At 50.7% G+C, this 12214-nt stretch overlaps 1 protein-coding gene across 1 annotated transcript in view; it reads right to left on the reverse strand.

Moving 5' to 3' along the window:
- The window catches only part of luzp1 (leucine zipper protein 1), a 53527-nt gene that overhangs the window by 22794 nt on the left and 18519 nt on the right, over positions 1 to 12214 (reverse strand). The window contains exon 2 of the mRNA XM_061262754.1: positions 4109 to 4222. The gene's annotated coding sequence lies outside the window, so the exon portion shown is untranslated. The remainder of the gene's footprint in view (positions 1 to 4108; positions 4223 to 12214) is intronic.

Here is a 12214-nt window from a genome sequence, read left to right on the forward strand (position 1 = left end):
TCCAAAGTGTAGTCCAGTTCTCTAGCCCCTATACTACCCTGCTATACCATAGTCCAGTTTCCATAGTGTCGGCCAGTTCTCTATCCCCTATACAACCCTGCTATACCGTAGTCCAGTTTCCATAGTCTAGGCCAGTTCTCTATCCCCTATACAACCCTGCTATACCATAGTCCAGTTTCCAAAGTGTAGTCCAGTTCTCTATCCCCTAAACAACCTTGCTATACCGTAGTCCAGTTTCCATAGTATAGTCCAGTTCTCTAAGTTCACAGCTCTCTCCCCCATCGCTGGCCTCCTCTATGAGTGACATTCCCAACAGGAAGCAGCAAGAGCCAATGAGAGAGGCCTAATCACTGTCATCCATCAGCGCTGATCTCTAACAGCTAACATACAGACCCAGGCCAGCTCTAATCTCATTACACTGCACACAATAAAAACACCAGATTAGATCGTACCCACATCTGGGAAATGTCTTAGTGAGGAGGAAGATATCACATGGCGTGTGTGTGTGTGTGAGAGAGAGAGTCCACAGATAATGTTTGAATTTGTGTGTGTGTGAAAGTGTATTTGTGTAAGCATGTGCAAGTATATGTGTGTAAATGTGCATGTGTGGATGACATCACTACACACACTGAATCACAGCATCTCTGTATGACATCATTAACACACTCACAATGTGTCACAATTCCTCTGTATGACATCACTACACTCACAGTGAGCCACAGCATCTCTGTATGACATCACCGTACCCACAATGTGTCACAAATCTAGTGTATGACATGAGCAAACTCACAGTACGACACACAGACTCAGTATGACATGAGCAAACTCACAGTGCGTCACACAGACACAGTACGACATGAGCAGACTCACAGTACGTCACACAGACACAGTACGACATGAGCAAACTCACAGTGCGTCACACAGACACAGTACGACATGAGCAGACTCACAGTACGTCACACAGACTCAGTATGACATGAGCAAACTCACAGTACGACACACAGACTCAGTATGACATGAGCAAACTCACAGTGCGTCACACAGACACAGTACGACATGAGCAGACTCACAGTACGTCACACAGACTCAGTACGACATGAGCAAACTCACAGTGCTTCACACAGACTCAGTATGACATGAGCAAACTCACAGTGCTTCACACAGACTCAGTATGACATGAGCAAACTCACAGTACGTCACACAGACTCAGTATGACATGAGCAAACTCACAGTGCGTCACACAGACACAGTATGACATGAGCAAACTCACAGTGCGTCACACAGACTCAGTATGACATGAGCAAACTCACAGTACGTCACACAGACATGAGCAAACTCACAGTGCGTCACACAGACACAGTATGACATGAGCAAACTCACAGTACGTCACACAGACTCAGTATGACATGAGCAAACTCACAGTACGTCACACAGACACAGTATGACATGAGCAAACTCACAGTGCGTCACACAGACTCAGTATGACATGAGCAAACTCACAGTACGTCACACAGACATGAGCAAACTCACAGTGGGTCACACAGACTCAGTATGACATGAGCAAACTCACAGTGCGTCACACAGACTCAGTATGACATGAGCAAACTCACAGTGCGTCACACAGACTCAGTATGACATGAGCAAACTCACAGTGCGTCACACAGACACAGTATGACAGGAGCAAACTCACGGTGCGTCACACAGACACAGTATGACATGAGCAAACTCACAGTGCGTCACACAGACACAGTATGACATGAGCAAACTCACAGTACGTCACGGTGCAGCCTATACGGGGGACTGGCACCACACTCCTGCTGCAGCAGCATTGCATCGTGGGAAGGCCGAGATATGTGTCACATGCAAGTGAGAGACATGAGGGAGAGATAAGAGAAGAGAAAGAGAAAAAGAGAAAGAGCCGGGGGGAGGGAAAGAGGGACAGAGACAAAGAAAGAGAGTGAATGAGAGAGAGACAGAGTGAGTGTAAGAGGCAGAGAGAATGAGAGACCGAAAGACGGGGAGAGAGAGAGAGAGAGAGAGAGAGGCAGAGAGCTCACAGAATGCTGAGTGGGGATTTGTCAGTGGGGAGCACTGCGGAGAGAATGCAGTACTCTGACGCCAGAGAGAGAGAGAGAGAGAGATGGAGGAGGAGAGAGAGAGGGAGGAGAGAGAGGGAGGGGGGAGATGGAGAGAGGGAGAGAGAGATAGGGGGAGGGGGTGAGAGGTAGCGCAGTAGACGTCAGAGTGCTGTAAGGCTGCGACAGACACGGGGAGTTTGGCTGTGGAGCAGGAGCGTCAGAGGGAGAGTAATGGGGGGGGGGGGGGTGCTGCAGTATTGGGGGGGGGGGGGGGGGGGGTCTGTCTGCTAGCCAAAGCTGAACTCTCCAGGGCATCGCTCTGCTACAAGGGCACTGTTTAAGCCCCCCTCTAACTCCCCTAAACATGACTGACAGCTGAAGATGCTGAGCTGGTCTCAGATTAAACGCACACCCATCCGTTCAGCCACACACACACCAATCCACTCATCCACACACTGCCATACACACACACACACACACCGATCCACTCAGCCACACACTGGCGTACACACACACACACACACACCATCTCCTCTGGAGTGCTCACGCACACGATGGTGACATGGTAGAACACCGCAGGAGAGAGAAAGCTGACCGCCACACACTCACCCTCATACACACACACACACACACACACACACACACACCCTCATGCACACGCACACTCACACTCACACTCACACTCACACTCACACTCACACGCACACGCACACGCACACGCACACTCACACACACCCTCTTACACACACACACACACACACACACACACACACACGCACACTCACACTCACACGCACGCACGCACACACACGCACACACACGCACACACACACCCTCATGCACATGCACACTCACACGCACACTCACACGCACACTCACACTCACACGCACACTCACACGCACACTCACACGCACACTCACACGCACACTCACACACACACTCACACACACACACACACACACACACACACAGACCACAGCCCCACAGGACTGGAGGACAGCTGGTTCAGCCGGCTGTAAGCAGATGTAGCTGGATATGAGCTGGTCAACCAGTTACCAGCTGTTTCAAAACCTTGCTCGAGCTGGAACCGTCACTGGAACCATTTTGTTTAAGAGTGCACTTAGCAACGGTACTGATCCAGAGCTGCTTACAATAAGAAACAACCTAATTGCCCTGCTGAATGACCTAGTTTAGTATTGTATTTATGAATGTTAGTGAACAAAAAAATATTTTAATATTTAATCTCAATGAGACATTCCTGGTTAAAAAATAGTTCATAATAATACTACTAATAATAATACTACTTATAATAATAATAATAAACATATGCCAAAGAGCGTACGATATCAAAACATTCAGCTGTCCTAAAATGAATGCTTGTCTTCATCTATCCCACAGCGCCGAAAGCCTCCCCTCGGGTTTAAAGGTGCCGTTGCGCTGGCAGCTCTGCGTGGGCAAACGCTTAACCAGTTTCACTTCCTGAAAACCTCGTCCAGAAGCCCCGACGCACAGTTCACACGGACAAGCCGAGCCACGTCCGATTTACAGCGTCATTCCTGCCGGAGGTCGCCAGGCAACGGCGGTACACAGCTCACGTCCGTAGCGTAGCGCGCGGTAATCCAATTCCACCAAAAGAATGCGGAGAATGAGGGAGACGTTTCCTTATAAGGGCGGAGATGGAAGTGGCCAGCAATCGTTAATGGAGATTCTAATGAGACCCGTTTGACTGAGGGCGATGACGACACTGTTAGCAATGTAGCACTCACTTCAGGTGTGTTTGAACCGGGCTCCTGATCTGACCCACACAGGCCTGCTTAACTTAGGGCACAGTATTCCACACATTCTAACATTCTTGCTTCCTGTTCCAGCAGCAAACCCACTCTCTCACTCTCTCACTCTCTCACTCTCTCACTCTCTCACTCTCTCACTCTCTCACTCTCTCACTCGCTCACTCGCTCACTCGCTCACTCGCTCACTCGCTCACTCTCTCACTCTCTCACTCTCTCACTCTGCGGGGGTTCAGACGTACGTCATCCTGTCTGTGGTCTTGCTGAACGGTGATCTGGAGGAACAGGGGTCCGAACTCCTCCTCTTGCTCAGAACAGTTCCTGCTCGTTCCTCCTAGGGAGCGCCTTCCAGGGACCTGAGAACACAAGCAGGAGCACAACATCAGATCCCTCATTTCCGACAAGGGATACATCGACTATCAGCGCTTTTAAATTGTCATTTATAACCATTTGTAATCTTGTGGATCCCATGTATCAAGAGAATCACGGACACGGTCCGATATTATAGCAGAATTACAGACACTGAAGTGGAATTACAGACACTGTAGCAGAATTACGGACACTATAGTTGAATTAGACACTATAGCAGAATTACGGACGCTGTACTAGAATTACAGACTCTATAGCAGAATTATGGACACTGCACTAGAATTACAGACACTATAGCACAATTACAGACACTGTACAGTCTCACACACTCACTGACGGCTTTATTAGGAACACTGTTCAGCTACGTATCCATGCGATTATCTAATCAGCCAATCGTGGAGCACATCCCTGTCACAAGTAACCCCTGTGAAGCCTGACAGAGGCCCCACATCCGTGGCAGCGTTCTCCCACATGCACCGGCGTGCTTGTGTAACTGCACTTATGCCGACAGGAAAACACTTCCGCCCCCCCCGCCATACACCCCCAGTTATGTCATCGCAACAGCCGAAAGCCCATCATACATGCTAATGTGCACCCTGTTATTCACGCGCGTTACATAAACGCAGAACCGCAGACGGTCCCCGGCAGTCGCTTCTGAGGGAGAGCGGCGGACTGAGCGAGAGAACAGCGCTGTGAAGTGAGCCGTGTGCCCAGAGCGGGGGAACGTGCGAACGAGGGCATGTGGGCGAGTTAACTCAGGAGTTCCCAAACTGTGGGTCAGGACCCCACGCGGGAGTTTGTCGAAAACATTTTTCGGAAAAAAAAAAAAGTGTAAAATAAAAATACTATTTTTAAATACAAAATTTCTATATTTTCTTTCAAAAATATGTGTCAAACATAACAACAGCCCAACTGTAACAAAGCAATAAGGCATGGAGGTTGTGGTATATGGCCACAATAGTCACAACTAAAGGGTGTCGTTTGGCACGAGGTGTGTGTGTGTGTGTGTGTGTGTGTGTGTGCGCGTGTGTGTTGGTGGGGTAATGGGGTGGTGTAAATTTGTGAACAATCTGTTGGGGTTTCATCAGAAAAGATACTCGGCATGACAGTCGGTATGAGAGAGGAAAGGTGTGAGGAAAGGTCTTGAAGGTGCACCCACTTAGCCCCCGTTTTCAGGGAGATGACCTCTGTGACCCGGGGGAAACATTTTTCCGGAAACAGCGGAAGGGCGAGAGCGAAGATCGGACACCTCGAATCGGCAGGAGGCGTCTCGCCGAAACGGACGAATCGCTTCGTCTCTACGGCGGAGAGCGAAGCGTCTCGATTGCCGAGAGGAGTCCGTGACGGACAGCTCGGTGTAAAGGTTTCAGTTATTTTTTTGACGGAATCCCAACTGACAGCGCGGGAGAAGACGAGTCCGATGAGGAGAGCAAGACCGCGGACAAATCTGGAGGGGGAGGGCTGTCCAAATTCGATTGGGGGGGGAGGCCCGTAGTTCAGTAACGTTATGGGGCTTTTTCCATTAACCGCTTGACTTTACTGAACAGGCTGAATTGAAATGGATTTGACCATTGCCCTGAGCCCAAAAGCCTGCAGGGGAAGGCCAAGCCTGATGTCTGGAGAGTTACTGACTACCAGAAAAAAGAACCTGAAAATAGCCCGACTGTGTGTGTGTGTGCTTGTGTGTGTAGGTGGCGTGTCTCTGTATCGATCGTCTTGTGAGTGCACATATGTGCATGTGTTTATGTGCGTGTGAGCGTGTGTCAGCTAGTGTGTTTGTGTATGTCTCTGTATCGGTTTGTTGTGAGTGTGCTTGTGTGTGTATGTGTGTGTGTGTGTGTGTGCGTGTGAGAGCGTGCTTCTCATTGGCCTCCACTGGCTTCCTATTGCCGCACGCATCCGTTTCAAGGCCCTAGTGTTGGCATTTCAGGCTGCTAAGCGGACTGCCCCACCTTACATACAATCCCTGATCACTCCCTACTCCCCAGCTAGACCACTCCGGTCTGCCAGCTCTGGTCGCCTTACGGTTCCCTCTCTACGTGCACCTGGCGGTCGAGCTGCACGTTCACGAGCCTGTTTTCCGTTCTGGTTCTCAGTGGTGGAATGACTCGCCTACCACTGTCAGAACAGCAGAATCCCTCCCCCTATTTCGACGCAGACTCAAAACCCACCTTTTCAAACTCTACCTTAGTCCTCCCTCTGATTTCCCCTGCCCCTCCTTTCTGATATCCCTATCCTTGTCTAACCCCCCCCCCCCCCCCCCCAAAAAAAAACTATGTTTAGACAGCATTTCCTGTGTATTTTGCTAGTTTCTGGATGTGATGCTCTGACTTATGGTAGAACCTATGCACTTGTAAGTCACTTTGGATTAAAGCGTCTGCAAATGACTAAAATGTAATGTAATGTAAAAATGTGAGTCTGTGTGTGTGACATTCGCTCCTCCCGTCGCCCCAGACTGACTCTGTCTGACCTGTTTGCGCAGAGCTGGTGCGGTTCAGTGTTATCCAAATATGGCGTGCCCGCCACCAAGCACGCAAGCTCCCGTTCTCCTACCCAGCACCTGCCCCCGGGGGTAAAACAGGGCACGGCTGCTCCCGTCTCCTACCCAGCACCTGCCCCCGGGGGGTAAAACAGGCACAGCTGCTCCCGTCTCCTACCCCAGCACCTGCCCCCGGGGGTAAAACAGGGCACAGCTGCTCCCAGTCTCCTACCCCAGCACCAGCCCCCGGGGGGTAAAACTCCGCGTTCTTGTGCATTCCTCCGCCTTTGGGACGGTTTGGGCCGTGCCTCGGCTTTCCGGCCCCGTTCCGACGTTCCGACAGTACGTGGAGAGATTATCCGGAGCGAGCTGAAGAACGGTTAACGCCGCTCACAGGCTCGTGCGGCGAGACGCCAAACGGAACAGACACCGTGAGCCCCAGATAGGAGCTCCATCTCTGTCCGTCTCCATCGCCCGGCACGTCGAGCGCTAAGCCCACACACACACACACTCACACGCACACGCACACGCACAACGCACACGCACACGCACACGCACACGCACACACACACACACACACACCTCGTGGTCAAACTGGCGATCACTAACGATCCTGCTCCGTGGCCCTTCCCAGCCAGTCGACACGGCCAGGTTTAGGGCCAGGGGAGGACGGCTGTAACAGAACGTAATGAGGAATCTGTCACAGTGACTTATCAAAAAGGGCAGGGCAGGGATACCAAGACCTTATACATACGCAGCACCTTGTTTTATTGTGATCTAGGCCGCACGCAACTTTGATTCAAACTCTTTCCTCTCCCCGAAAAAGCTGTGACTGGGTGAGCACTCCGCGCGATACGAGCTCCTATAATTCAGAACAGACGGGTTCAGAGACTACAGTCACAGGAGTGGGGTTCAGATATAGAGGCTGTAGTCACAGGAGTGGGGTTCAGATATAGAGGCTGTAGTCACAGGAGTGGGGTTCAGAGAGACTGTAGTCACAGGAGTGGGGTTCAGAGACTACAGTCACAGGAGTGGGGTCAGATATAGAGGCTGTAGTCACAGGAGTGGGGTTCAGATATAGAGGCTGTAGTCACAGGAGTGGGGTTCAGATATAGAGGCTGTAGTCACAGGAGTGGGGTTCAGAGAGGACTGTAGTCACAGGAGTGGGTTCAGAGACTACAGTCACAGGAGTGGGGTTCAGATATAGAGGCTGTAGTCACAGGAGTGGGGTTCAGATATAGAGGCTGTAGTCACAGGAGTGGGGTTCAGAGAGACTGTAGTCACAGGAGTGGGGTTCAGAGAGACTGTAGTCACAGGAGTGGGGTTCAGAGACTACAGTCACAGGAGTGGGGTTCAGATATAGAGGCTGTAGTCAGGGGAGTGGGTTCAGATATAGAGGCTGTAGTCACAGGAGTGGGGTTCAGATATAGAGGCTGTAGTCACGGGAGTGGGGTACAGATATAGAGGCTGTAGTCACAGGAGCAGGGTTCAGAGAGACAGTAGTCACAGGAGTGGGGTACAGAGAGACAGTAGTCACAGAGTGGGGTACAGAGAGACAGTAGTCACAGGAGTGGGGTTCAGATATAGAGGCTGTAGTCACGGAGTGGGGTTCAGATATAGAGGCTGTAGTCACAGGAGTGGGGTTCAGAGAGACAGTAGTCACAGGAGTGGGGTTCAGAGAGACTGTAGTCACAGGAGTGGGGTACAGATATAGAGGCTGTAGTCACAGGAGTGGGGTTCAGATATAGAGGCTGTAGTCACGGGAGTGGGGTTCAGAGAGACTGTAGTCACAGGGAGTGGGGTTCAGAGAGACTGTAGTCACAGAGTGGGGTACAGAGAGACAGTAGTCACAGGAGTGGGGTTCAGATATAGAGGCTGTAGTCACGGAGTGGGGTTCAGATATAGAGGCTGTAGTCACAGGAGTGGGGTTCAGAGAGACAGTAGTCACAGGAGTGGGGTTCAGAGAGACTGTAGTCACAGGAGTGGGGTACAGATATAGAGGCTGTAGTCACAGGAGTGGGGTACAGATATAGAGGCTGTAGTCACAGGAGTGGGGTTCAGAGAGACTGTAGTCACAGGAGCAGGGTTCAGGGAGACTGTAGTCACTGAGCAGGGTTCAGAGAGACTGTAGTCACTGGAGCAGGTTCAGGGAGACTGTAGTCACTGGAGCAGGGTTCAGAGAGACTGTAGTCACTGGAGCAGGGTTCAGAGAGACTGTAGTCACAGGAGCAGGTTCAGGGAGACTGTAGTCACAGGAGCAGGGTTCAGAGAGACTGTAGTCACAGGAGCAGGGTTCAGAGAGAACGGCTGCGCCGTTCTGGGCCTATCAGAATGCAGAGAGCAAAACTCAACAACATCGGGCGCCGACTGCTACCATAGCGATTAGCTCAAAATAACGATGCCTGGATCTCTGTAAACGGAACCCAGTGTATCACTGTCACAGGCCTACAGCAGCACCCCAGCCACACACACCCACCTCAGAGCCGAGATTTACATTTTTTAAAAGTCCGCCATTAACTCAGCAATGAACTTCTATTTTAGAATATTGGGTCAGTCTGGCAAATCACATTACATTGCAGTTGTTTAGCTGACCTTTTATGCAAAGGCACTTATAGTTGATAAGACTAAGCAGACAACCACCTCTGGAGCTATGTGGGGTTAAGGGCCCTGCTCACGGGCCAACTGGATCTTTCTGTGTTTACACTGGGGTTTGAACCACCAACCTTCTGGGTCCCAGTCAAGTACCTTGGCCACTAGGCCACAGGCTGGTCCCGATTTAACACAAAATGCCTACGCTACTGTAAGGGCACAGTAATACACCGAACAACACAACCCCCCTCCCTTCCAGCAACAGGGCACACGCACCCAGCGGCTTGGATCCAAGCGGCAGGACTAAAGCAGAATGGTACCGGCTCTGCTCCTGAACATTGTGTACAATGTGCATTAAGGGCCTTGCTCAAGGGCCCAACAGCTGCATGGCTCTTCCTGTGTTTACACTGGGGGGTTTCAACCGCTAAACCTTCTGGGTGCCAGTCGAGTTAACTTAAACTAAAGGCTACCCGAATTCAACCCAAAATGCTAAGCGCTACTGTTAGGGGCACATTCATGCACCGAACAACACCCAGCCTGGTTCTGGATCGGAGCGGCAGGAGTGAAGTGGAGTGGTAAAGGCTGTGTTCCTGTAGGGTCTTTAAATTGGTTCCAGAACGGCTCCCTGCCCCGGCCGGTAGCTCCTCAGCGGTGTCATGTTTCACACACGCGCGGGGTCTTGCTCTCGTGCAGCGAGGGGGGGGGGGGGGGGGGGGGGGGGGGGGGGGAGGCCATCCGTGTCTATCCCCGGCCTCCGCTTCCCTTCTGGGCTGAATTTGCAGTCTATACGTCTCTGCGTTTCACGGCTAAAACACGCAACTGTGCGTTTCACGGGTAAAACACGCAACTGTTCGTTTCACGGCTAAAACACACAACTGTGCACCTCACGGCTAAAACACACAACTGTGCGTTCACGGGTAAAACACACAACTGTGCGTTTCACGGGTAAAACACGCAACTGTGCGTTTCGCGGCTAAAACACGCAACTGTGCGTTTCACGGGTAAACACGCAACTGTGCGTTTCACGGCTAAAACCCCGTCTGTTTGCCCTCAGCGCACCTCTCCGGCGACTCGACATCCTACCCGCCTCGGAGGACTCCAGTTTCACCAGAACAGGGGGAGGGAGAGGGAGAAAGCCAGGCGGGGAAAAAAAAAAAGATGCTTGATTTCCTTAACGCGACATTTCCGGAGCCTTAAAATACCAGCCAGGATTGCGTTGCGCGGCCTTAAATGGAGACAGCTTCCTGTAAAGCGATCGGGGGGGGATCCTTTCGTGCTGCTTTGTGTGCATGTTTATGACAGGAATGCCCACATTAAACACGGGGAATAGCATATGCCATAGAGGCACAGGCAGGAAAGGAGAGCACTGCTAAAGGGTGGGAACAAGAAAAAAAAAAAAAGAAAAAAAAACATTAAGTACATTTTTCTCTGCGAGCCACTAATCCAAACTGCCACGGCATGCCGCCTGTGCATCTAATCCACATTCGCAAGGAAAGGAAAACCGGAACGCCGAATCGGAGGAACCGAAGATGGAACACCCTCTCGATGATTCAAACGAGAACTCGAAAACTCGTTAATGTGTTATTCTCCCAGCGGCACCCAACACTTAAGCCTTTTCAGAGTGACAGGCTAATGTGTTTTTACCCTGTCATCTGTAGGCCCAACCACTAGCGGAATTTGGAAATTGAACAGCGCAGACGTGGAATTCAACTATGACGCAATAAAGCTATTACAATCCAATCACAGCTCTGTTTTGCCCACACACTTATCATACCCGCACGCTCATGAATTCACATTCAAACAGTACACATGCGGAATTTGAAATTCTATTTATTTGTACAGTGTTTTCTTAAAATTCAAGAACTGCTACAATAGAAACAGAAGGACAGCAGAAGGGAAGGAACCAGGCCTGAACCCCCAAACAAAAGCAAGCAAGTGAGGTACAAACTCCCCAGTTGGCAGAAAAGCCTCAAACAGCGGTGAGAAAAAAAACTCCCCGATGGGAAGAAATCTCGGGAGGAACCCGGCTATGGAGGAGGAGCCCATCCTCTGCTACCTGGCCCAGTTTAAAGGGTAGAGCGGATGTGACAGAATTACATTACATTACATTATTGGCATTGGCAGACGCTCTTATCCAGAGCGACGTACAGTCGATTAGACTCAGCAGGAGACAATCCTCCCCTGGAGCAATGCAGGGTTAAGGGCCTTGCTCAAGGGCCCAACGGCTGTGCGGATCTTATTGTGGCTACACCGGGATTAGAACCACCGACCTTGCGTGTCCAGTCATTTACCTTAACCGCTACGCTACCGGCCGCCCTCTGGAATGAGTCATCTCGCACAATAAGTTATCAAAGAGTCGAGCGGGACACAATATCTTATGCAATATCTTGTTTAATCTGTAATCGTGAATAAGCGTAATTATCGCACACACTGTACTCACTATCCCCTGTAGCCTTCTCTGAGTCTAGTGCCCCTGCACTGACCCTCTCCCGGGTCAAACGTGGGGGCTTAAACGTTCCCTCGTCCCCTCTGAGCCGAATATTAATTTGCCATTCACCGTTGGCCCCCGTAGGAGACGTGGAGTTTATGGCCTCAAGGCCAGTTATGGTTCTCAGTCTATGATCTCAAGAACCATACCCTCTACTCTGCTGAAACCTACACTACAAGGAAGGGAAATTAAATACAAATAAATTATATTCTTGAAAATACGATATAGACACGAGGCATCGTAATTAAACAGCAACAAGCTCAGCAAGGTTTGAAACATCAGGTAGCTGGGTGACCAGTTCAGACCAGACCACCTCCCAGCGCTACATGGTTTAGCTGGTTGACCAGTAAAGACCAGCTCCCAGCTTGACATGGTTTGACTAGCTCAAGCCATGTTTTGCTAAATTCTCGAGCTGGTCAAGCA

Source organism: Conger conger, chromosome 1 (assembly GCF_963514075.1).
Source record: "Conger conger chromosome 1, fConCon1.1, whole genome shotgun sequence".
Taxonomy (NCBI): Eukaryota; Metazoa; Chordata; class Actinopteri; order Anguilliformes; family Congridae; genus Conger; species Conger conger.